General features: G+C 44.8%; 1 protein-coding gene across 1 annotated transcript in view; it reads left to right on the top strand.

The window, feature by feature from the left end:
- The window catches only part of LOC112267339 (contactin-5-like), a 271,228-nt gene that overhangs the window by 54,996 nt on the left and 189,461 nt on the right, over nucleotides 1-26,771 (top strand). Inside the window, exon 2 of the mRNA XM_042296592.1 lies at nucleotides 26,169-26,374. The gene's annotated coding sequence lies outside the window, so the exon portion shown is untranslated. The remainder of the gene's footprint in view (nucleotides 1-26,168; nucleotides 26,375-26,771) is intronic.

Below are 26,771 nucleotides of genomic sequence, written 5' to 3'. Positions count from 1 at the left end.
AGTGAAAACCCTGGCCATCTGATACTCCGTCCAGACTGGAGAAAACCCTGGCCATCTGGTACTCCAGGTAGACTAGAGAAAACATTTGACCACAAGGGCTGCTTGTAGTTATATTTATCAGAAAATCTACCAAGTTATTTATCTCGAGAGTTCTGGGAAATACCCCCAAAATATATGGTCGCTATGCCATGCTTTAACCCAAATAAGAGAGGTGTTTCTCCACCTTGGCAGCTTGGCTGCGCCACTATGTAAAGATTCAGAATAAATGAAAATGATATTTAGTAATGATAGAGTAACTATCTTTGATTACCAATTACATTGTTATGAATTTAGTCGTGGAAAAAGTACCCAATTGTCATACTTGAGTAAAAGTAAAGATACCTTAATGGAAAATTATTCAAGTAAAAGTGAGTCACCCAGTAAAATACTACTTGAGTAAAAGTCTAAAAGTATTTAGTTTTAAATAAAGTTAAGTATCAGAAGTAAATGTATTGCTAAAATATACTTAAGTGTCAAAATTAAAAGTATACATAATTTGGAATTCCATATATTTAATCAAACCAGATAGAATCGTTTTTATTTACGGATAACCAGGGGCACGCTACAACACTCAGACATCATTTACAAATGAAGCATGTGTTTAGGGAGTACTCCAGATCAGAGGCAGTAGGGATGACCAGGAATGGTCTCTGTTTAGTGAGTCCTCCAGATGAGAGGCAGTAGGGATGACCAGGGATGTTCTCTGTTTAGTGAGTCAGAGGCAGTAGGGATTTTTATTTGATTTTTTATTCGATATTTTACCAGGTAAGTTGACTGAGCTCATTTACATTTACAACGACCTGGGGAATAGTTACAGGGGAGAGGAATGAGTCAATTGTAAACTGGGGATTATTAGGTGACCGTGATGGTTTGAGGGCCAGATTGGGAATTTAGCCAGGACACCGGGGTTAACATCCCTACTCTATCCCTACTTAAGATAAGTGCCATGGGATCTTTAATGACCTCAGAGAGTCAGGTCACCCGTTTAACGTCGCATCCGAAAGACAGCACCCTACACAGGGTAATGTCCCCAATCACTGCCCATGGGGCATTTTTTTAGACCAGAGGAAAGAGTGCCTCCTACTGGCCCTCCAACACCACTTCCAGCAGCATCTGGACTCCCATCCTGGGACTGACCAGGACCAACCTGTTCTCTGTTTAGTGAGTCTTCCAGATCAGAGGCAGTAGGGATGACCAGGGATGTTCTCTGTTTAGTGAGCCTTCCAGATCATAGGCAGTAGGGATGACCAGGGATGTTCTCTGTTTAGTGAGCCTTCCAAATCAGAGGCAGTAGGGATGACCAGGGATGTTCTCTGTTTATTGAGACTTCCAGATCAGAGGCAGTAGGGATGACCAGGGATGTTCTCTGTTTATTGAGCCTTCCAGATCAGAGGCAGCAGGAATGACCAGGGATGTTCTCGTTTTAGTGAGTTCAACAGATCAGAGGCAGTAGGGATGACCTGCGCTGTCTTAGGCGTCTCACAGTACGGACATTGCAATTTATTGCCCTGTCCACATCTGCAGTCCTCATGCTTCCTTGCAGTATGCCTAAGGCACGTTCACGCAGATGAGCAGGGACCCTGGGCATCTTTCTTTTGGTGTTTTTCAGAGTCAGTAGAAAGGCCTTTTTTATGTCTTAAGTTTTCATAACTATGAACTTAATTGCCTACTGTCTGTAAGCTGTTAGTGTCTTAACGACCGTTCCACAGGTGCATGTTCATTAATTGTTTATAGTTCATTGAACAAGCATGGGAAACTGTGTTTAAACCCTTTACAATGAAGATCTGTGAAGTTATTTGGATTTTTACGAATTATCTTTGAAAAAAAAACGTTTCTTTTCTTGCTGAGTTAATCTTTGATCATGACTCTGGTGAGGAGAGAGTCCTTATTAAACTTTGACACAAAGTAGTCTGTGACAAATAGCATAATATGTTTCGTCTGAGAATTTGTTATAGTCAAAATAATCCATCTGTTATGCTTTTTTTCAACTCAAAAACAACTTGTATGAGCTCAGGTCAATGAGGCCTACAGAACATAAATAGCAAATAGAAGTTCAAAACTTGTAATGTTCACAAGAACTTAACTTCTTGACCCTACCCATCCCTTTGGCGGGATAATTGTCATCAACAACCGCTGAATAGCATGGTGACACATTCACATAATATGACTAAAAGTATATATATTCATGAAATCACAAGTGCAATATTGCAAAACACAGTTTAGCCTTTTGTTAATCCACCTGTCGTCTCAGATTTAGAAATTATGCTTGGATTGCTTTACATCAAAAGCAATCCAAGCATTTGTGTAAGTTTATCGATCTCATGACAAAACATTAAGTACACTTAGCATCAGGTAGCTTGGTCACAAAAATCAGAAAAGCAATCAAATTAATTGTTTACCTTTTTGATGATCTTCGGATGTTTTCACTCACGAGACTCCCAGTTACACAACAAATGTTCCTTTTGTTCCATAAAAATTATTTATATCCAAAATACCTCTGTTTGTTTGGCGCGTTTATGTTCAGAAATCCACAGGAAAGAGCGGTCACGACAACGCAGACGAAAATTGCAAATAATATCCGTAATGTCCACAGAAACATGTCCAACGTTTTTTATAATCAATCCTCAGGTTATTTTTAAAATATGTAATCGATAATATATCAACCGCAAATGTCTTTATCAGTAGGAGTGGGAAAAACAATAGCTGTCCAAACTGTTGTGCGAGCAAAACTCATGTGACCACCTGACGCAATGTTATCTTTCTGGCTAATTCTTCAAAATAAAAGCCTGAAACTATGTCTGAAGACTGTTGACACCTTGAGGAAGCAATAGGAAAAGGAATCTGGTTGATATCCCTTTAAATGGAGCAAAGGGAGGCTATGGAAGCCACTTCCTGGTTAGATTTTTCTCAGGGTTTCGCCTGCAATATCAGTTGTTATACTCACAGACAATATTTTGACAGTTTTGGAAACTTTAGAGTGTTTTCTATCCTAATCTGTCAATTATATGCATATTCTAGCATCTGGTCCTGAGAAATAGGCCGTTTAGAAGTGGTCATCACTACTGCCTCTGATCTGTTGAACTCACTAGAAGCGGGAAAAATTATTATCAGTATTTTGACCTGCATAGGTGAGATACATGCTTTGATAGTGAATCCTATGGATTACCGAATAAAGTTAGGAATTTTCATGCATGACGAGTCAGGATTTTGTGTTTCGGTGGGATTGGGACTGATAGGATAATAGCCTAGGCTCTAGGACAGGGGAGATAACAATTCAGAGGCATGAGGGAACATTTTTACAGATTTCATGTCTGTGACAGAGATGCCTATCACATTTGTGAATGTCTGAAGAGTCATAATGACAGCTCAAAGAGGCCCACATTATTTAATAGGCTATATAAATCAAATCAAATCAAATTTTATTTGTCACATACACATGGTTAGCAGATGTTAATGCGAGTGTAGCGAATGCTTGTGCTTCTAGTTCCGACAATGCAGTAATAACGAACAAGTAATCTAACAATTTCAAAAAACTACTGTCTTATACACAGTGTAAGGGGATAAAGAATATGTACATAAGGATATATGAATGAGTGATGGTACAGAGCAGCATAGGCAAGATACAGTAGATGATATCGAGTACAGTATATACATATGAGATGAGTATGTAAACCAAGTGGCATAGTTAAAGTGGCTAGTGATACATGTATTACATAAGGATGCAGTCGATGATATAGAGTACAGTATCTACGTATGCATATGAGATGAATAATGTAGGGTAAATAACATTATATAAGGTAGCATTGTTTAAAGTGGCTAGTGATATATTTACATCATTTCCCATCAATTCCCATTATTAAAGTGGCTGGAGTAGAGTCAGTGTCATTGACAGTGTGTTGGCAGTAGCCACTCAATGTTAGTGGTGGCTGTTTAACAGTCTGATGGCCTTGAGATAGAAGCTGTTTTTCAGTCTCTCGGTCCCAGCTTTGATGCACCTGTACTGACCTCGCCTTCTGGATGACAGCGGGGTGAACAGGCAGTGGCTCGGGTGGTTGATGTCCTTGATGATCTTTATGGCCTTCCTGTAGCATCGGGTGGTGTAGGTGTCCTTGAGGGCAGGTATTTTGCCCCCGGTGATGCGTTGTGCAGACCTCACTACCCTCTGGAGAGCCTTACGGTTGAGGGTGGTGCAGTTGCCATACCAGGCGGTGATACAGCCCGCCAGGATGCTCTCGATTGTGCATCTGTAGAAGTTTGTGAGTGCTTTTGGTGACAAGCCGAATTTCTTCAGCCTCCTGAGGTTGAAGAGGCGCTGCTGCGCCTTACTCATGATGCTGTCTGTGTGAGTGGACCAATTCAGTTTGTCTGTGATGTGTATGCCGAGGAACTTAAAACTTGCTACCCTCTCCACTACTGTTCCATCGATGTGGATGGGGGGGTGTTCCCTCTGCTGTTTCCTGAAGTCCACAATCATCTCCTTAGTTTTGTTGACGTTGAGTGTGAGGTTATTTTCCTGACACCACACTCCGAGGGCCCTCACCTCCTCCCTGTAGGCCGTCTCGTCGTTGTTGGTAATCAAGCCTACCATATTGTATATTTAGAAAAAAGGGTTCCAAAAGGGGTCTTCAGCGGTCCCCATAGGATAACTCCTTTTGGTTCCAAGTTGAACTGTTTTTGGTTCGAGGTAGAACCATTTTGGGTTCTACCCAAAAGGGTTCTACCTGGCACAATAAGGGTTTTACCTGGAACCAAAATGTGTTCTTCAATGAGTTCTCCTATGGGGACAGCCAAATAACCCTTTTAGGTTCTAGATAGTGTTTGGTTCTGAGAATATGAAATATACTTATTCATGTCACTGACGGAGGGAGGGTAATGTATAACGTTTACATTATGTTATTGTTAGCCATCAGGGATCCTATGGGGAGGATAGAGACAGTTTATTTTATTTTTTCATTTCACCTTTATTTAACCAGGTAGGCTAGTTGAGAATAAGTTCTCATTTGCAACTGCGACCTGGCCAAGATAAAGCATAGCAGTGTGAACAGACAACACAGAGTTACACATGGAGTAAACAATAACAAGTCAATAACACAGTAGAAAAAAAGGGGAGTCTATATACGTTGTGTGCAAAAGGCATGAGGAGGTAGGCGAATAATTACAATTTTGCAGATTAACACTGGAGTGATAAATGATCAGATGGACATGTAGAGATATTGGTGTGCAAAAGAGCAGAAAAGTAAATAAATAAAAACAGTATGGGGATGAGGTAGGTGAAAATGGGTGGGCTATTTACCAATAGACTATGTACAGCTGCAGCGATCGGTTAGCTGCTCAGATAGCAGATGTTTGAAGTTGGTGAGGGAGATAAAAGTCTCCAACTTCAGCGATTTTTGCAATTCGTTCCAGTCACAAGCAGCAGAGTACTGGAACGAAAGGCGGCCAAATGAGGTGTTGGCTTTAGGGATGATCAGTGAGATACACCTGTTGGAGCGCGTGCTACGGATGGGTGTTGCCATCGTGACCAGTGAACTGAGATAAGGCGGAGCTTTACCTAGCATGGACTTGTAGATGACCTGGAGCCATTAGGTCTGGTGACGAATATGTAGCGAGGGCCAGCCGACTAGAGCATACAAGTCGCAGTGGTGGGTGGTATAAGGTGCTTTAGTGACAAAACGGATGGCACTGTGATAAACTGCATCCAGTTTGCTGAGTAGAGTGTTGGAAGCAATTTTGTAGATGACATCGCCAAAGTCGAGGATCGGTAGAATAGTCAGTTTTACTAGGGTAAGTTTGGTGGCGTGAGTGAAGTCTGGTACCAAGTACCATGACAGCCATGAGTTGGGGAGGAGTGAGCACTTTGGGGTAGAGGTCAGGTCAGATGAAGTGAGGAAGAACAGATCTCACTAAGGTTCTGTCTAGCAACAGAGATGCATTAGATGTTCAGATGTGTAGGAGGAGACTCAGCATAGGAGAAAGGATTAAATATCAGTGAATATGTTTTTGTCTAATACAGTTGTATTGACCCTCTGGGAAGAAGTAACTTGGTTTAGGCTTTCATACTATCCGTCGAGTTTTTACTCTGAGAATTAGAACCTAACAGTAGCATATTTTCCCTAAGAGTTTGGGGTTTCCTGTAGGGTTTATTAATTAGGGTCGCGTGTGCAGTCCGGCAGTGACAATTATGAGTGTGCTTTGAATTCATGGCGACTTTGTGTGAAGTAGATACGCTGGGTTAAAGGCTTCCATGTGACAACCTGTTTGGGTAATCTGCTGCATGTTGTGTGTTTGGTGGAATTACATTAGTACCACTGGGGAAATCTTTAGAAATGTCCTGGGTCTTAATTTTATTTTGTTGGGAAATGGGAAGAATGTTAATCCATACTAGTTACTCTAGTGGGGACACTAGACACATTAGTTTTCTTCTCATCTGAAGCCAGCTAGATAGCTGCTCTGGCTCTGGGGTGGCTTGAGAAGGCAGGGTAGGGCAGGCAGGACAGGGCAGGGCAGTGAGCGAGGACTTGGCAGAAGGACGAGGCTGGGCACTGTTGCCGTCCGTCTCAGTGCCGTGGCTGAGTACACATGATCACTTCCCAAATGGCACCAGAACTATGGTCTAAAGTAGTGCACTAGATAGGGAATAGGGTGCCATTTGGGGTGCAGCTGTGAGTAATCCATGGCTCACATTATGTGTAACAGGAGCCTCCTCATCAATATAAACACTTTCCCTGCCATCCAGGATGCTTCTATTTGAGAAAGAGCAGGGTTGAAATGTAATGAGTATTAGACATTGAATTGATCCACCAAGCTGTTTTTCATGTGGAGATATCATCCTCAGATACAGAGGTTTCAGATGTATGTTTCTGTAGCTAGTGACCAACTGTTACCGTTCGGAAATCCTCATATTGCAGAGGACAATTTGTTAACATATCTTTCTAAGTACTGTAATTACATTTGTCTTGGATTGGTCAGTTATCTCAATTTCCATACTACATCTGTAATTTTGCCATTTGAATAAAGCATTGAGATCAGTTGTTCTACTTCAGTGATTAGGGTCAGGTCTGCGTCACATAAGAGAATAAGCACTTGGGTAGATTCATCTGTTATCTCAAATTGGTGATACAAGCTGTCAGAAACAGGTACATGGTCTCTGTGTTCTTCATTTTTACGTCAGCTTGAACTAAAATCAATACCCCTCAGCACAGTGGGTGCTGCCATAGCTACGCAGCTGAATTCTCATATCATTCGCCCAATCGATAGCAAGGGAGGCAGGCTATAGCAGGTTAGGTATGGCTTAAAGAAAGGCTTTTGGATTCTTGACCGTATCATAGACAATTGACAAAGTTGGGCACTGGGAGAGGAGGTACATCTATGATTTTGCCAGTGGATGATGGGATGGAATAGGTTCTGATTGTGTTCAACCATTACATGTCAGATAGTATTCTTGATATCTAGACAGTACCTGGGTTCAAATAGTTTTATTTCATATGCTTTAACTGTACAGGATTGAGCTTGCCTGCTGAAATGGAACCAACATGATAAACAAAGAGCAAACCCTTTAGGCACTCCAGACAGGCTGTATTAGAAAAATAAAAACTTTCTGAAACCATCTCTGCATCTTAGGATGTAAAGATGTCCTTGTCATATCGTGCTGTAAAACATTAATACCATGTTCTATTCATTCTATCACCAGATCATGTAAAAAGCTCAATATGGCCCCAAGCAATCACATCAGCCTGGTTCTCCTCATTTAGATTTCTCCCCTCCAGAGAAAGTTTAGGCTGGGGCCTGGATACAACTTCATGGATGCCTAATCATTTATTTGAACAGCTAAATTGCTTGTCTTGATTTTATTTAGAGGATTTAGGGCATATGGGACGGGAGTTTTAAACTGTATTCAGTCTCCCTAACAGGCCGATGAGACAGGAGTTTTAAACTGTATTCAGTCTCCCTAACAGGCCGATGAGACAGGAGTTTTAAACTGTATTCAGTCTCCCTAACAGGCTGAAAGAAAATAAAATAAATTGATCAGAGAGAAAAGAACAGTGTGGAATGAATTTTTATTTTTATTTTTTATTTCACCTTTATTAAACCAGGTAGGCTAGTTGAGAACAAGTTCTCATTTACAACTGCGACCTGGCCAAGATAAAGCATAGCAGTGTGAACAGACAACACAGAGTTACACATGGAGTAAACAATTAGCAAGTCAAAAACACAGTAGGAAAAAAAAAAAAAAAGAGTCCATATACAGTGTGTGCAAAAGGCATGAGGAGGTAGGCGAATAATTGTGATAAATGATCAGATAGTCATGTACAGGTAGAGATATTGGTGTGCAAAAGAGCAGAAAAGTAAATAAATATAAACAGTATGGGGATGAGGTAGGTCAAATTGGGTGGGCTATTTACCAATAGACTATGTACAGTTGCAGCGATCGGTTAGCTGCTCAGATAGCAGATGTTTGAAGTTGGTGAGGGAGATAGAAGTCTCCAACTTCAGCGATTTTTGCAATTCGTTCCAGTCACAGGCAGTAGACAGTAGTATCAGCAGTAGACAATAGTAGACAGTATCAGTAGTAGGCAGTTGTATCAGGAGTAGACTGTAGTTGACAGTAGTATCAGCAGTAGCTAGTAGTAGACAATAGTATCAGCAGTAGACAGTAGTATCAGTAGTAGACAGTAGTATCAGCAGTAGACAGTAGTTTCAGTAGTATTAGTCATAGATTGTAGTAGACTGTAGTATCAGTAGTACCAGTAGTAGACTGTAGTATCAGTACTACTGGTAGTACCAGTAGTAGACTGTAGTATCAGTAGTAGCAGTAGAAAGTAATATCAGTAGTATGACTTCAGTAGTAGGCAGTAGTATAAGTAGCAGATAGTAGTATCAGCAGAAGCTAGTCATAGACAGTAGTATTAGTAGTATATGCAGTAGACAGTAGGCTCAGTAGTAGACCTTAGTATCAGTAATAGACAATAGTATCAGTAGTATCGGTAGTATCAGTAGTAGACAGTAGTATCAGCAGTAGAAAGTAGTATCAGCAGTAAACAGTTGTATCAGCAGTAGTATAGTATCAGTGGTAGAGGGTAGTATCAGTGGTAGACAGCAGTATTAGTAGTAGATTGCAGTAGACAGTAGTAGACATTACTATCAGTAGTATCAGTAGTAGACAGTAACCTTAGTAGGAGATTGTAGTATCAGTAGTATTAGATTGTAGTATCAGTAGTAGACAGTAGTATCTGTTGTAGACAGTAGTATTAGTAGTATCAGTGGTAGATAATAGTAGACAGTAGTAGTAAATAGTAGTAGACAGTAGTATCAGTAGTAGACAGTAGTATCAGCAGTAGATAGTAGTATCAACAGTAGACAGTAATATCAGTAATATGACTTCAGTAGTAGACAGTAGTATGAGTAGTGTCAGTAGTAGATAGTCATATCAGTAGTAGACTGTAGTATCAGTAGTAGACAACTGTATCAGTAGTAGACAGTAGAATCAGCAGTAGACAGAAATATCAGCAGTATGACTTCAGTAGTAGACATTCATATCAGCAGTAAACAGTTGTATCAGCAGTAGAGGGTAGTATCAGTAGTAGACAATAGTAGTAGATTGTAGTATTAGTAGTCGATTGTAGTATCAGTAGTAGACAGTAGTAGACAGTAGTATTAGTAGTAGATTGTAGTATCAGTAGTAGACAGTTGTAGACAGTTGTATTAGTAGTAGATAGTACTGTCTACTACAATATACTACTATCAGCAGTAGACAGTTGTAGACAGTAGTATCAGTAGTAGACAGTAGTATCAGTAGTAGACAGTTGAAGACAGTAGTAGCAGTAGTATCAGACAGACAGTAGTATCAGTAGTATCAGTTGTTGACAGTAGTGTCAGTAGTATCCGTAGTATCAGTAGTAGACAGTAGTATCAGTAGTAGACAGTAGTATCAGAAGTACCAGTGGTAGATAATAGTAGACAGTAGTTACAGTAGTAGTAAATAGTTTTAGACAGTAGTATCAGCAGTAGACAGTAGTATCAGCAGTAGACAGTAGTATCAGTAGTAGACAGTAGTATCAGTAGTACACAGTAGTATCAGCAGTAGACAGTACTAACAATCATATAACTTCAATAGTAGACAGTAGTACGAGTAGTGTCAGTAATAGATAGTAGTATCAGCAGTAGACAGTAGTATCAGTTGTATCAGTAGTAGACAGTAGTATCAGCAGTAGACAGAAATATCAGAAGTATGACTTCAGTAGTAGACAGTAATATCAGCAGTAAACAGTTGTATCAGCAGTAGAGGGTAGTATCAGTAGTAGACAGTAGTATTAGTAGTAGATTGTAACATCAGTAGTATTAGTAGTATCAGCAGTAGACAGTAGTATCAGTAGTAGACAGTAGTATTAGTAGTCGATTGTAGTATTAGTAGTATCAGTAGTAGATAGTAGTATTAGTAGTAGATTGTAGTATCAATAGTATTAATAGTAGAGTGTAGTATCGGTAGTAGATAGTAGTAGACAGTAATATCAGCAGTAGACAGTTGTAGACAGTAGTATCAGTTGTAGACAATAGTATCAGTAGTAGACTGTAGTTTCAGTAGTATCAGTTGTAGACAGTAGTATCAGTAGTAGACAGTAGTATCATTAGTAGATAGTAGCAAACAGTGGTATCAGTAGCAGACAGTGGTATCAGTAGTAGACAGTAGTTTCAGTAGTATCAGTGGTAGATACTAGTAGACAGTAGTATCCGTATTAGTAGACAGTAGATCAGTAGTAGACAGTTGTAGACAGTTGTATCAGTAGTAGACAGTAATATCAGCAGTAGACAGTTGTAGTATAAGTTGTACACAGTAGTATCAGTAGTATATAGCAGTAGACTGTAGTAGACAGTAGTATCAGTAGTAGACAGTAGTATCAGTGGTAGATACTAGTAGACAGTAGTAGTAGTAGACAATCAGTAGTAGACAGTCAGGTAGACAGTTGTAGTTGTAGACAGTAGTATCAGTAGTGTCAGTAGTAGAAAGTAGTAGACAGTGGTATCAGTAGTAGACAGTAGTATCAGTAGTATCAGTGGTAGATACTCGTAGACAGTAGTATCAGTAGTAGTAAATAGTCGTAGACAGTAGTATCAGTAGTAGACAGTAGTATCAGTAGTAGACAGTAGTATCAGTAGAAGACAGTAGTGTCAGCAGTAGACATTAATATCAGTACTATGACTTCCATAGTAGACATTTGTATGAGTAGTGTCAGTAGTAGACAGTAGAAGACAGTAGTAGCAGTAGTAGACTGTAGTAGCAGTAGTAGACTGCAGTATCAGTAGTAGACATTAGTAGACATTTGTATCAGTAGTAGTAGTAGACAGTAGAAATACTCGTTAGCCAGCCAGGGTATCATGCTGTGTTTTCTCTCATTTCATCTTTTCTCCGGTTTTAAACGGTTAAAAGCCACACTGCTCAGTACTGATGTTACAAGCAGATGTCTCTGCCAGTAGTAGATACACTATCAAGCTGCTCTCTAATGCTTTACTGGTTCAGATTAAATGATATGGCACATTCAACACAGATGCTGTCCTGAAATTCTGATGAAGGTTTTAGCCACACATCCTATCCCACCTTACCATTCCTGTTCTATTTCACAATTGATAAAGGCTATAGACACACATCCTATCCCACCTTACCATTACTGTTCTATTTCACCATTGATAAAGGTTATAGCCACACATCCTATCCCACCTTACCATTACTGTTCTATTTCACCATTGATAAAGGCAATAGCCACACATCCTATCCCACCTTACCATTCCTGTTCTATTTCACCATTGATAAAGGCTATAGCCACACATCCTATCCCACCTTACCATTCCTGTTATATTTCACCATTGATAAAGGCTATAGACACACATCCTATCCCACCTTACCATTCCTGTTATATTTCACCATTGATAAAGGCTATAGACACACATCCTATCCCACCTTACCATTCCTGTTATATTTCACTATTGCTGTATGAGGAATAGAAATGCCTTATACTCTACACATGTCATACCAACTTGCTTCAAGTTTTGTCTGGCAGGTATGATTTCACTTTCTTCAGACTTGGCTTCTAATTATTAATTGACGTTTATTCTACATTTGAAAAATCTCTTTCCTTTTCTGAGTGAATTTACATCCTAACTGTTTTAGCAGAGCTCCAACTACCTGTGTGAGAACATGAGGCTGGCTGTGGCTGGGTGAGAAATAGGTAGATTAATCATTTTTAATGTTACCTTTCAAACATTCAAACAGGCTCTTGGTGGTTTGTGTTCCCTTAGCAGCCGCTTCTGGCTCAGGTCAATGTAATTCCGGGCCTGGCTTCCTTTCGTGGAGCTGATATCCAAATGAATTGACACCCTCCCTGCTTGATCCTGGGGAATAGCTTGACAAGAACACATTACCGGGGAGCGGGAGAAGAGTGAGCAGCCCTCTGAAAATCCATAATTAAAAACTAATTTGGCCTGCAGTGATATGGTGTTTTTTTCTCGTTGGCCCGCTATTGTTTGCCGTGGCAGCGAGTCACAGTGTGTCACTAGCAATCAGAGAGACTTGGTCTGAGTTGATACGTGTCAGAGAGGACCACTGAATGGACTTGGTCTCAGTGTTGATGTGTGGACCACTGAATGGACTTGGTCTCAGTGTTGATGTGTGGACCACTGAATGGACTTGGTCTCAGTGTTGATGTGTGGACCACTGAATGGACTTGGTCTCAGTGTTGATGTGTGGACCACTGAATGGACTTGGTCTCAGTGTTGATGTGTGGACCACTGAATGGACTTGGTCTCAGTGTTGATGTGTGGACCACTGAATGGACTTGGTCTCAGTGTTGATGTGTGTCAGAGAGGACCACTGAATGGACTTGGTCTCAGTGTTGATGTGTGGACCACTGAATGGACTTGGTCTCAGTGTTGATGTGTGGACCACTGAATGGACTTGGTCTCAGTGTTGATGTGTGGACCACTGAATGGACTTGGTCTCAGTGTTGATGTATGGACCACTTGGTCTCAGTGTTGATGTGGACCACTGAATGGACTTGGTCTCAGTGTTGATGTGTGGACCACTGAATGGACTTGGTCTCAGTGTTGATGTGTGGACCACTGAATGGACTTGGTCTCAGTGTTGATGTGTGTCAGAGAGGACCACTAAATGGACTTGGTCTCAGTGTTGATGTGTGGACCACTGAATGTGTGGACCACTGAATGGACTTGGTCTCAGTGTTGATGTGTGGACCACTGAATGGACTTGGTCTCAGTGTTGATGTGTGGACCACTGAATGGACTTGGTCTCAGTGTTGATGTGTGGACCACTGAATGGACTTGGTCTCAGTGTTGATGTGTGTCAGAGAGGACCACTAAATGGACTTGGTCTCAGTGTTGATGTGTGGACCACTGAATGGACTTGGTCTCAGTGTTGATGTGTGTCAGAGAGGACCACTAAATGGACTTGGTCTCAGTGTTGATGTGTGGACCACTGAATGGACTTGGTCTCAGTGTTGATGTGTGGACCACTGAATGGACTTGGTCTCAGTGTTGATGTGTGTCAGAGAGGACCACTAAATGGACTTGGTCTCAGTGTTGATGTGTGGACCACTGAATGGACTTGGTCTCAGTGTTGATGTGTGGACCACTGAATGGACTTGGTCTCAGTGTTGATGTGGACCACTGAATGGACTTGTCTCAGTGTTGATGTGTGGACCACTGAATGGACTTGGTCTCAGTGTTGATGTGTGGACCACTGAATGGACTTGGTCTCAGTGTTGATGTGTGGACCACTGAATGGACTTGGTCTCAGTGTTGATGTGTGGACCACTGAATGGACTTGGTCTCAGTGTTGATGTGTGGACCACTGAATGGACTTGGTCTCAGTGTTGATGTGTGTGTGGACCACTGAATGGACTTGGTCTCAGTGTTGATGTGTGTTGACCACTGTGACTTGTCTCAGTGTTGATGTGTGGACCACTGAATGGACTTGGTCTCAGTGTTGATGTGTGGACCACTGAATGGACTTGGTCTCAGTGTTGATGTGTGTCAGAGAGGACCACTAAATGGACTTGGTCTCAGAGTTGATGTGTGGACCACTGAATGGACTTGGTCTCAGTGTTGATGTGAGGACCACTAAATGGACTTGGTCTCAGTGTTGATGTGTGTCAGAGAGGACCACTAAATGGACTTGGTCTCAGTGTTGATGTGTGGACCACGGAATGGACTTGGTCTCAGTGTTGATGTGTGTCAGAGAGGACCACTGAATGGACTTGGTCTCAGTGTTGATGTGTGACCACTGAATGGACTTGGTCTCAGTGTTGATGTGTGACCACTGAATGGACTTGGACCACTGAAATGGACTTGGTCTCAGTGTTGATGTGTGTCAGACTAAATGGACTTGGAGGACCACTGAATGGACTTGGTCTCAGTGTTGATGTGTGGACCACTGAATGGACTTGGTCTCAGTGTTGATGTGTGGACCACTGAATGGACTTGGTCTCAGTGTTGATGTGTGGACCACTGAATGGACTTGGTCTCAGTGTTGATGTGTGGACCACTGAATGGACTTGGTCTCAGTGTTGATGTGTGACCACTGAATGGACTTGGACCACTAAATGGACTTGGTCTCAGTGTTGATGTGTGTCAGAGAGGACCACTAAATGGACTTGGAGAGGACCACTAAATGGACTTGGTCTCAGTGTTGATGTGTGGACCACTGAATGGACTTGGTCTCAGTGTTGATGTGTGTCAGAGAGGACCACTAAATGGACTTGGTCTCAGTGTTGATGTGTGTCAGAGAGGACCACTGAATGGACTTGGTCTCAGTGTTGATGTGTGTCAGAGAGGACCACTGAATGGACTTGGTCTCAGTGTTGATGTGTGTCAGAGAGGACCACTGAATGGACTTGGTCTCAGTGTTGATGTGTGTCAGAGAGGACCACTGAATGGACTTGGTCTCAGTGTTGATGTGAGGACCACTAAATGGACTTGGTCTCAGTGTTGATGTGTGTCAGAGAGGACCACTAAATGGACTTGGTCTCAGTGTTGATGTGTGGACCACGGAATGGACTTGGTCTCAGTGTTGATGTGTGTCAGAGAGGACCACTGAATGGACTTGGTCTCAGTGTTGATGTGTGGACCACTGAATGGACTTGGTCTCAGTGTTGATGTGTGGACCACTGAATGGACTTGGTCTCAGTGTTGATGTGTGGACCACTGAATGGACTTGGTCTCAGTGTTGATGTGTGGACCACTGAATGGACTTGGTCTCAGTGTTGATGTGTGGACCACTGAATGGACTTGGTCTCAGTGTTGACTGAATGTGTCTCAGTGTTGAGAGGACCACTAAATGGACTTGGTCTCAGTGTTGATGTGTGGACCACTGAATGGACTTGGTCTCAGTGTTGATGTGTGGACCACTGAATGGACTTGGTCTCAGTGTTGATGTATGGACCACTGAATGGACTTGGTCTCAGTGTTGATGTGTGGACCACTGAATGGACTTGGTCTCAGTGTTGATGTGTGGACCACTGAATGGACTTGGTCTCAGTGTTGATGTGTGGACCACTGAATGGACTTGGTCTCAGTGTTGATGTGAGGACCACTAAATGGACTTGGTCTCAGTGTTGATGTGTGTCAGAGAGGACCACTAAATGGACTTGGTCTCAGTGTTGATGTGTGGACCACTGAATGGACTTGGTCTCAGTGTTGATGTGTGGACCACTGAATGGACTTGGTCTCAGTGTTTGAATGTGTCTCAGTGTTGTGTGAGAGGACCACTGAATGGACTTGGTCTCAGTGTTGATGTGTGTGGACCACTGAATGGACTTGGTCTCAGTGTTGATGTGTGGACCACTGAATGGACTTGGTCTCAGTGTTGATGTGTGGACCACTGAATGGACTTGGTCTCAGTGTTGATGTGACTTGGTCCAGTGAATGGACCACTGAATGGACTTGGTCTCAGTGTTGATGTGTGACCAGAGATGGACCACTAAATGGACTTGGTCTCAGTGTTGATGTGTGGACCACTGAATGGACTTGGTCTCAGTGTTGATGTGTGGACCACTGAATGGACTTGGTCTCAGTGTTGATGTGTGGACCACTGAATGGACTTGGTCTCAGTGTTGATGTGTGGACCACGGAATGGACTTGGTCTCAGTGTTGATGTGTGTCAGAGAGGACCACTGAATGGACTTGGTCTCAGTGTTGATGTGTGGACCACTGAATGGACTTGGTCTCAGTGTTGATGTGTGGACCACTGAATGGACTTGGTCTCAGTGTTGATGTGTGGACCACTGAATGGACTTGGTCTCAGTGTTGATGTGTGGACCACTGAATGGACTTGGTCTCAGTGTTGATGTGTGTCAGAGAGGACCACTAAATGGACTTGGTCTCAGTGTTGATGTGTGGACCACTGAATGGACTTGGTCTCAGTGTTGATGTGTGGACCACTGAATGGACTTGGTCTCAGTGTTGATGTGTGGACCACTGAATGGACTTGGTCTCAGTGTTGATGTGTGGACCACTGAATGGACTTGGTCTCAGTGTTGATGTGTGTCAGAGAGGACCACTAAATGGACTTGGTCTCAGTGTTGATGTGTGGACCACTGAATGGACTTGGTCTCAGTGTTGACCACTGAATGGTGTCAGTGTTGAGAGGACCACTGAATGGACTTGGTCTCAGTGTTGCTGTGTGGTCTCAGTGTTGATGTGTAAAATCAGAGAGGACCACTAAATGGACTTGGTCTCAGTGTTGATGTGTGGACCACGGAATGGACTTGGTCTCAGTGTTGATGTGTGTCAGAGAGGACCACTGAATGGACTTGGTCTCAGTGTTGATGTGTGGACCACTGAATGGACTTGGTCTCAGTGTTGATGTGTGTCAGAGAGGACCACTAAATGGACTTGGTCTCAGTGTTGATGTGTGTCAGAGAGGACCACTAAATGGACTTGGTCTCAGTGTTGATGTGTCAGAGGACCACTAAATGGACTTGGTCTCAGTGTTGAGTGAATGGACTTGGAGTGTTGGACCACTGAATGGACTTGGTCTCAGTGTTGATGTGTGTCAGAAGAGGACCACTGAATGGACTGGTGGTCTCAGACCACTGAATGGACTTGTCTCAGTGTTGTGTCAGAGACCACTGAATGGACTTGGTCTCAGTGTTGGACCACTGAATGGACTTGGTCTCAGTGTTGATGTGTGTCAGAGAGGACCACTGAATGGACTTGGTCTCAGTGTTGATGTGTGTCAGAGAGGACCACTGAATGGACTTGGTCTCAGTGTTGATGTGAGGACCACTAAATGGACTTGGTCTCAGTGTTGATGTGTGTCAGAGAGGACCACTAAATGGACTTGGTCTCAGTGTTGATGTGTGGACCACGGAATGGACTTGGTCTCAGTGTTGATGTGTGTCAGAGAGGACCACTGAATGGACTTGGTCTCAGTGTTGATGTGTGGACCACTGAATGGACTTGGTCTCAGTGTTGATGTATGGACCACACTTGGTCTCAATGGACCACTGAATGGACTTGGTCTCAGTGTTGATGTGTGGACCACTGAATGGACTTGGTCTCAGTGTTGATGTGTGGACCACTGAATGGACTGAATTGGTCTCAGTGTTGATGTGTGGACCACTGAATGGACTTGGTCTCAGTGTTGATGTGTGGACCACTGAATGGACTTGGTCTCAGTGTTGATGTGTGGACCACTGAATGGACTTGGTCTCAGTGTTGATGTGTGTCAGAGAGGACCACTAAATGGACTTGGTCTCAGTGTTGATGTGTGGACCACTGAATGGACTTGGTCTCAGTGTTGATGTGTGGACCACGGAATGGACTTGGTCTCAGTGTTGATGTGTGTCAGAGAGGACCACTGAATGGACTTGGTCTCAGTGTTGATGTGTGTCAGAGAGGACCACTGAATGGACTTGGTCTCAGTGTTGATGTGTGGACCACTGAATGGACTTGGTCTCAGTGTTGATGTGTGGACCACTGAATGGACTTGGTCTCAGTGTTGATGTGTGGACCACTGAATGGACTTGGTCTCAGTGTTGATGTGTGGACCACTGAATGGACTTGGTCTCAGTGTTGATGTGTGTCAGAGAGGACCACTAAATGGACTTGGTCTCAGTGTTGATGTGTGGACCACTGAATGGACTTGGTCTCAGTGTTGATGCGTGTCAGAGAGGACCACTGAATGGACTTGGTCTCAGTGTTGCTGTGTGGACCACTGAATGGACTTGGTCTCAGTGTTGATGTGTGGACCACTGAAGCGCTCAGCAGTCTGACAGGACAGGTGTTAAAATACTGCCTCACTTTTTGAAATGTGCCTTTCTGTGAGAAGACCTTGTCTGCAATAAACCTTTTCTTTGAGAAGACCTTCTCTATGATTAACCTTGTCTTTGAGAATAGGAGAAGGAGGGTGAGGGGGAGGGGAATGAACTGAACAAAACTTACACATTTTCAATTCCTTGTTTTTCTTTAAGACAATGCATGTGACTTACAAGAAGAGACGCAACTAGAGACAGCCTGCCTGCCTGCCTGCCTGCCTGCCTGCCTGCCTGCCTGCCTGCCAGACAGACAGACAGACAGACAGACAGACAGACAGACAGACAGACAGACAGACAGAGTCAATGTGGAGGCTATATACAGGGGTACCGGTACAGAGTCAATGTGGAGGCTATATACAGGGGGTACCGGTACAGAGTCAATGTGGAGGCTATATACAGGGTATTACGGTACAGAGTCAATGTGGAGGCTATATACAGGGGGTACCGGTACAGAGTCAATGTGGAGGCTATATACAGGGGGTACCGGTACAGAGTCAATGTGGAGGCTATATACAGGGGTTACCGGTACAGAGTCAATGTTTAGGTTATATACAGGGGGTACCGGTACAGAGTCAATGAGGAGGCTGTATACAGGGTATTACGGTACAGACTCGATGTGGAGGCTTTATACAGGGATTCCGGTACAGAGTCAATGTGGAGGCTATATACAGGGTATTACGGTACAGACTCAATGTGGAGGCTATATACAGGGTGTTACGGTACAGAGTCAATGTGGAGGCTATATACAGGGATTCCGGTACAATGTCAATGTGGTGGCTATATACGGGGGGTACCGGTACAGAGTCAATGTGGAGGCTATATACAGCGGCACCATCAAGAGCATCCTGACCGGTTGCATCACCACCTGGTATGGCAACTGCTCGGCATCTGACCGTAAGGTGCTACAGAGGGTAGTGCGAACGGTCCAGTACATCACTAGGGCCAAGCTTCCTGCCATCCATGACCTATATAATAGATGGTGTCAGAGGAAATAAAATTCCCAGAGCTCCAGTCACCCAAGTTATAGACTGTTTTCTCTGCGACCGCACAGCAAGTGGTACCGGAGTACCAAATCTAGGACCAAAAGGCTCCTCAACAGCTTCTACCCCCAAGCCATTAGACTGTCAACCAGTGTTTTTTCCCATACTCCTGCCTTTGCTATTCTCATTGTTCTAGTCCTCCTGGTTTTGACCTTTGCCTGTTCTGGACTCTGTACCTGCCTGCCAGACCATTCTGCCTGCCTTGACCTTGAACCTGAGGGCCACTCTGTACCTCCTGGACTCTGAACTGGATTTGACCTTTTGCCTGTCCATGACCCTTCTCTTGCCTACTCCTTTTGGATTATTAAACATCTTAAACTCCAACCATCTGCCTCCTGTGTCTGCATCTGCATCTCACCTTGTGTCATGATTGTACGAACTGGCCATGACAGACCCAGCAAACTTGGACCAGCTTTGCCACGCTGTCTCCCTGCAGGGAGCCACCATTGGGAGGCATGAGGAGCTGTTACAGGACCTTCTGGAAAGGCTTCGTTCTCTGACAGAACGCCACGACCAAGGGTGCAATGCTACTATGGAGCTAATTAAGGAGTTAACTCATTGGCTGTCTGCCATCCCTGAGAGACCCCAACCTCCCAGTGTATTTTTTCATTTTAGTGGTGAGTTGGTACAGCCTACCCTGATTCCCCGAGAACCCCGCTTACCTCCTCCGGAGTGATATTCGGAGAATCGTGGTACCTGCCGGGGTTTTCTTTCTCAGTGCTCACTTATTTTTGAGCGATAGCCGTCTTCGTTCCCTTCGGACCGATCGAAGATAGCGTATATTATTGTTTGGGAGCAGCAATCCGCCCTTTTTTCTTCTGGAGGAATTCATGGCGGAGGTGAGGACGGTATTCGAGTCTCCAGTATCCGGGAGAGAGGCGGCCAGTAAACCTCTTGATTTACGACAACTCCCGTAGTGTGGCAGACTACGCTGTTTATTTTCGCACGTTGGCCACCAAGAGTGCCTGGATTCCGGAGTCTCTCTTCAATACATATCTTCATGGATTATCCGAGGTGGTAAAAGATGAGCTAGTTGCAAGGGAATTGCAGGTGGATCTCGACTCCCTCATCGCCCTAAACATAAAATTGATGGATGCTTAAGGGCACGCAGGAGTGAGAGGAGGTCTGGCCCCGGGCACACTCATTCACCCACTATGGCATGATCACCTTCGAAGGAATCAGGAAGTTCCCGAAAGTTCACGAAGGTAAGTTCGCCCGAACTCCCTCGTGAATTATCAACGACGGGTGAGTTGGAATCTCCTGAGCCTATACAATTGGGATGAGCTAGGTTATCGGTTGGGGAACACTCACATAGGCTGAATTTCAACTGTTGTCTGTACTGTGGAGGGGCAGGACATTACATAGCTGCCTGCCCTGTTAGGAAACTCTTGTCTCTGGTGGGTACAAGTACTCCGGTGAGTCAGACTGGGAGTTCCCTAATTCCCTTCACCCGCACACCTTTCTTTGTGCTTGTGCTGTGGGGAGACCAATCTAAGTCTCTCCGAGTGCTTATTGACTCTGGGGCGGATTCATTTTATGGATGCTACTATTGCTTCTGAGCTAGGTATTCCCATTCATCCTCTCTCGGTTCCCATGGATACCAGGACACTGAACGGCTGCTCACTAGGTGGAGTCACCCATTGTACTGTGCCCATTCAAATACATCTTCCTCAGGACGTCAGCAAGGCTTTGGATGTTTCTGTCATTCCCACTGAGTACCATGACCTACTTGAAGTTTTCAGTAAGGCACGTGCAACTTCCCTACCCCCACACCGTCCTTATGATTGTGCCATAGATCTTCTCCCAGGCACCACACTACCTCGGGGTCGGCTATGCTCTCTGTCCGTGCCGGAGACCAAGGCCATGGAGGAGCACATAGAGGAGTCTCTGGCTACTGGGGCTGTCAGTCCGTCTGCATCTCCTGCCAGTTCAGGTTTTTTTGTGGAGAAGAAGGACAAGACCCTGCGTCCATGCATTGACTACCGGGGACTGAATGATATTACTGTAAAAAATTGTTACCCATTACCACTCCTCTCCTCAGCTTTTGAACCTCTCCAGGGGGCCACCATTTTTTCCAAGTTGGACCTTCGGAATGCCTATCACCTGGTTCGGACACGTGAAGGGGATGAGTGTACAACACAGCTTGTGGACATTATCTGTGTCATGTCATGCCGTTTGGACTCACCAACGCCCCCGCTGTCTTTCAGGCTTTGATAAACGATGTGCTCCGGGACATGCTCAACCATTTTGTTTTCGTCTACCTTGACGACATCCTGTTTTTTTCCCGGTCTGCCCAAGAACATGCTCTTCTTGTCAGGCAGGTCCTTCAGCGCCTCTTGGAGAACCAACTGTTTGTGAAAGCCGAAAAGTGTGACTTTTCTCTGATATGTCATTGCTGAGGGTAATGTCCAGATGGATCCTGGAAAGGTGAAAGCAGTGCTGGATTGGCCTCAACCTACGTCCAGGGTGCAGTTGCAACGGTTTCTTAGTTTTGCAAACTTCTACCACCATTTCATTTGGAGTTACAGCACGCTGGCGGCCCCCCTCTCGGCACTCTTTTCTCCCAAAGTACTGTTCAAATTATCTTCTGCTGTCAACAAAGCCTTTGTGGACCTGAAGCATCGATTCACAACAGCACCCATCCTCACGGTGTGCGCCCAGAACAAGACTCTACGGCATGCTCCTTCTCGCCTGCTTCAGCCACTATCGGTCGCTCATCATCCCTTGTCCCATATCTCTCTGGACTTTGTCACTAGGCTTCCCCTGTCTGATGGCAACACCGTCATTCTGACAGTGGTGGATCGGTTTTCTAAGGCCGCTCATTACAACCCTCTCCATAAACTACCCTCTGCCAAGGAAACAGCCCAGCTCATGGTGCAGCACGTCTTCCGGATCCATGCTCTCCCGGTGGATATGGTTTCTGACCAGGGTCCTTTCTGACCTGTGTGCGAGTTCATTAGAACGTGCGTTGAAGATGTCGTTCCCATAGCAACGATTAAAACATTCCCTAACCAGAAACCGTGGATTGATGGCAGCATTCGTGTGAAACTGAAGGCACGAACCACTGCTTTTAATCAGGGCAAGGTGTCTGGTAACATGGCTGAATACAAACAGTGCAGCTATTCCCTCCGCAAGGCTATCAAACAAGCTAAGCGCCAGTACAGAGACAAAGTAGAATCTCAATTCAACGGCTCAGACACAAGAGGTATGTGGCAGGGTCTACAGTCAATCACGGACTACAGGAAGAAACCCAGCCCAGTCACGGACCAGGATGTCTTGCTCCCAGGCAGACTAAATAACTTTTTGCCCGCTTTGAGGACAATACAGTGCCACTGACACGGCCTGCAACGGAAACATGCGGTCTCTCCTTCACTGCAGCCGAAGTGAGTAAGACATTTAAACGTGTTAACCCTCGCAAGGCTGCAGGCCCAGACAGCATCCCCAGCCGCGCCCTCAGAGCATGCGCAGACCAGCTGGCCGGTGTGTTTACGGACATATTCAATCAATCCCTATACCAGTCTGCTGTTCCCACATGCTTCAAGAGGGCCACCATTGTTCCTGTTCCCAAGAAAGCTAAGGTAACTGAGCTAAACGACTACCGCCCCGTAGCACTCACATCCGTCATCATGAAGTGCTTTGAGAGACTAGTCAAGGACCATATCACCTCCACCCTACCTGACACCCTTGACCCACTCCAATTTGCTTACCGCCCAAATAGGTCCACAGACGATGCAATCTCAACCACACTGCACACTGCCCTAACCCATCTGGACAAGAGGAATACCTATGTGAGAATGCTGTTCATCGACTACAGCTCGGCATTAAACACCATAGTACCCTCCAAGCTCGTCATCAAGCTCGAGACCCTGGGTCTCGACCCCGCCCTGTGCAACTGGGTACTGGACTTCCTGACGGGCCGCCCCCAGGTGGTGAGGGTAGGCAACAACATCTCCTCCCCGCTGATCCTCAACACTGGGGCCCCACAAGGGTGCGTTCTGAGCCCTCTCCTGTACTCCCTGTTCACCCACGACTGCGTGGCCATGCACGCCTCCAACTCAATCATCAAGTTTGCGGACGACACAACAGTGGTAGGCTTGATTACCAACAACGACGAGACGGCCTACAGGGAGGAGGTGAGGGCCCTCGGAGTGTGGTGTCAGGAAAATAACCTCACACTCAACGTCAACAAAACTAAGGAGATGATTGTGGACTTCAGGAAACAGCAGAGGGAACACCCCCATCCACATCGATGGAACAGTAGTGGAGAGGGTAGCAAGTTTTAAGTTCCTCGGCATACACATCACAGACAAACTGAATTGGTCCACTCACACAGACAGCATCGTGAGGAAGGCGCAGCAGCGCCTCTTCAACCTCAGGAGGCTGAAGAAATTCGGCTTGTCACCAAAAGCACTCACAAACTTCTACAGATGCACAATCGAGAGCATCCTGGCGGGCTGTATCACCGCCTGGTATGGCAACTGCACCGCCCTCAACCGTAAGGCTCTCCAGAGGGTAGTGAGGTCTGCACAACGCATCACCGGGGGCAAACTACCTGCCCTCCAGGACACCTACACCACCCGATGCTACAGGAAGGCCATAAAGATCATCAAGGACATCAACCACCCGAGCCACTGCCTGTTCACCCCGCTGCCATCCAGAAGGCGAGGTCAGTACAGGTGCATCAAAGCTGGGACCGAGAGACTGAAAAACAGCTTCTATCTCAAGGCCATCAGACTGTTAAACAGCCACCACTAACATTGAGTGGCTACTGCCAACACACTGTCAATGACACTGACTCTACTCCAGCCACTTTAATCATGGGAATTGATGGGAAATGATGTAAATATATCACTAGCCACTTTAAACAATGCTACCTTATATAATGTTACTTACCCTACATTGTTCATCTCATATGCATACGTTGATACTGTACTCTATATCATCGACTGCATCCTTATGTAATACATGTATCACTAGCCACTTTAACTATGCCACTTGGTTTACATACTTATCTCATATGTATATACTGTACTCGATATCATCTACTGTATCTTGCCTATGCTGCTCTGTACCATCACTCATTCATATATCCTTATGTACATATTCTTTATCCCCTTACACTGTGTATGACAGTATTTTTTTTTGGAATTGTTAGTTAGATTACTTGCTCGTTATTACTGCATTGTCGGAACTAGAAGCACAAGCATTTCGCTACACTCGCATTAACATCTGCTAACCATGTGTATGTGACAAATAAAATTTGATTTGATTTGAATTCTCATCTCAGTTTTGCCAGGCGTTCTGCACCCTTATTGGAGCATTGACCAGTCTATCCTCCGGATTCCATCCCCAATCAAACGGCCAGTCAGAGCGAACTAATCAGGACCTGGAGACCACCTTAAGATGCCTGGTCTCAACCAAACCAAACCCACTACCTGGAGCTGACAACTGGTCTGGGTGGAGTATGCCCGGAACACCCTTCCAGTTCTGCCACGGGACTCTCTCCTTTCGAGTGATCCATGGGGTATCAGCCTCCACTCTTCCTGGTACAAGAGCAGGAGGTCAGCGAACCCTCGGCCCAGATATTTGTCCGCCACTGTCGACGTACCTGGAGAAGAGCCAGATCGGCAATTCTCAAGGCCAACTCCAGGAATCGTATACAAAAGGACCATCGCCAGCTCCCGCTACCGCATTGGCCAGAGGGTATGGCTTTCCACTCGAGATCTGCCTTGGTCGTGGCATTCTGTCAGAGAACGAAGCCCTTCCAGAAGGTCCTGTAACAGCTCCTCATGCCTCCCAATGGTGGCTCCCTGCAGGGAGACAGCGTGGCAAAGCTGGTCCAAGTTTGCTGGGTCTGTCATGGCCAGTTCGTACAATCATGACACAAGGTGAGATGCAGATGCAGACACAGGAGGCAGATGGTTGGAGTTTAAGATGTTTAATAATCCAAAAGGAGTAGGCAAGAGAAGGGTCATGGACAGGCAAAAGGTCAAGCACAAAGAAAGGTGTGCGGGTGAAGGGAATTAGGGAACTCCCAGTCTGACTCACCGGAGTACTTGTACCCACCAGAGACAAGAGTTTCCTAACAGGGCAGGCAGCTATGTAATGTCCTGCCCCTCCACAGTACAGACAACAGTTGAAATTCAGCCTACGTGAGTGTTCCCCAACCGATAACCTAGCTCTTCCCAATTGTATAGGCTCAGGAGATTCCAACTCACCCTTCGTTGATAATTCACGAGGGAGTTCGGGCGAACTTACCTTCGTGAACTTTCGGGAACTTCCTGATTCCTTCGAAGGTGATCATGCCATAGTGGGTGAATGAGTGTGCCTGGGGCCAGACCTCCTCTCACTCCTGCGTGCCCTTAAGCATCCATCAATTTTATGTTTATGGCGATGAGGGAGTCGAGATCCACCGGCAATTACCTTGCAACTAGCTCATCTTTTACCACCTCGGATAATCCATGAAGATATGTATTGAAGAGAGACTCCGGATTCCAGGCACTCTTGGTGGCCAACGTGCGAAAATAAACAGCGTAGTTTATTATAGTTTATAAACAGCGGAGTCCAGGAGGTACAGAGTGGCCCTCAGGTTCAAGGTAGAATCCCGCTAGCTGTCTCCCCTTTTCAGTGGTCCTTTTCCTATCTCCAGAGTTCTGAGTTCCACTGCTGTCCATCTTGTGTTACCCCGTACCCTCCATATTCACCCTACCTTCCATGTGTCTAGGATTAAGCCCGTCTCACACAGTCCTTTGTCTTCTGTTTCCAGGCCCATCCCTCCCCCTCCGGGTCATCGATGGCCAGACAGCGTATACGGTGAGACGCCTCCTGAGGGTTCGACCACGAGGCAGCGGTTTCCAATACCTGGTTGATTTGGAGGGTTTGGCCCGGAGGAGAGGTGCTGGGTCCCTTCTAAAGACATCCTGGACCCGGCCCTCATCGCTGATTTTCACCGCCGACATCCCGGTCAGCCAGGTACAGTTGAAGTCGGAAGTTTACATACACTTAGGTTGAAGTCATTAAAACTCATTGTTCAACCACTCCACAAATTTCTTGTTAACAAACTATAGTTTTGGCAAGTCGGTTAGGACATCTACTTTGCATGTCACAAGTCATTTTTCCAATAATTGTTTACAGACAGATTATTTCACTCATAATTCACTGTATTACAATTCCAGTGGGTCAGAAGTTTACATACACGAAGTTGACTGTGCCTTTAAACAGCTTGGAAAATTCCAGAAAATGATGTCATGGCTTTAGAAGCTTCTGATAGGCTCATTTACATAATTGGAGTCAATTGGAGGTGTACCTGTAGATGTATTTCAAGGATTACCTTCAAACTCAGTGCCTCTTTGCTTGACATCATGGGAAA

Source organism: Oncorhynchus tshawytscha, linkage group LG14 (assembly GCF_018296145.1).
Source record: "Oncorhynchus tshawytscha isolate Ot180627B linkage group LG14, Otsh_v2.0, whole genome shotgun sequence".
NCBI lineage: Eukaryota > Metazoa > Chordata > Actinopteri > Salmoniformes > Salmonidae > Oncorhynchus > Oncorhynchus tshawytscha.
Note: the sequence above shows the minus strand (reverse complement) of the source record. Positions and strands in the feature narration are given on the sequence as shown.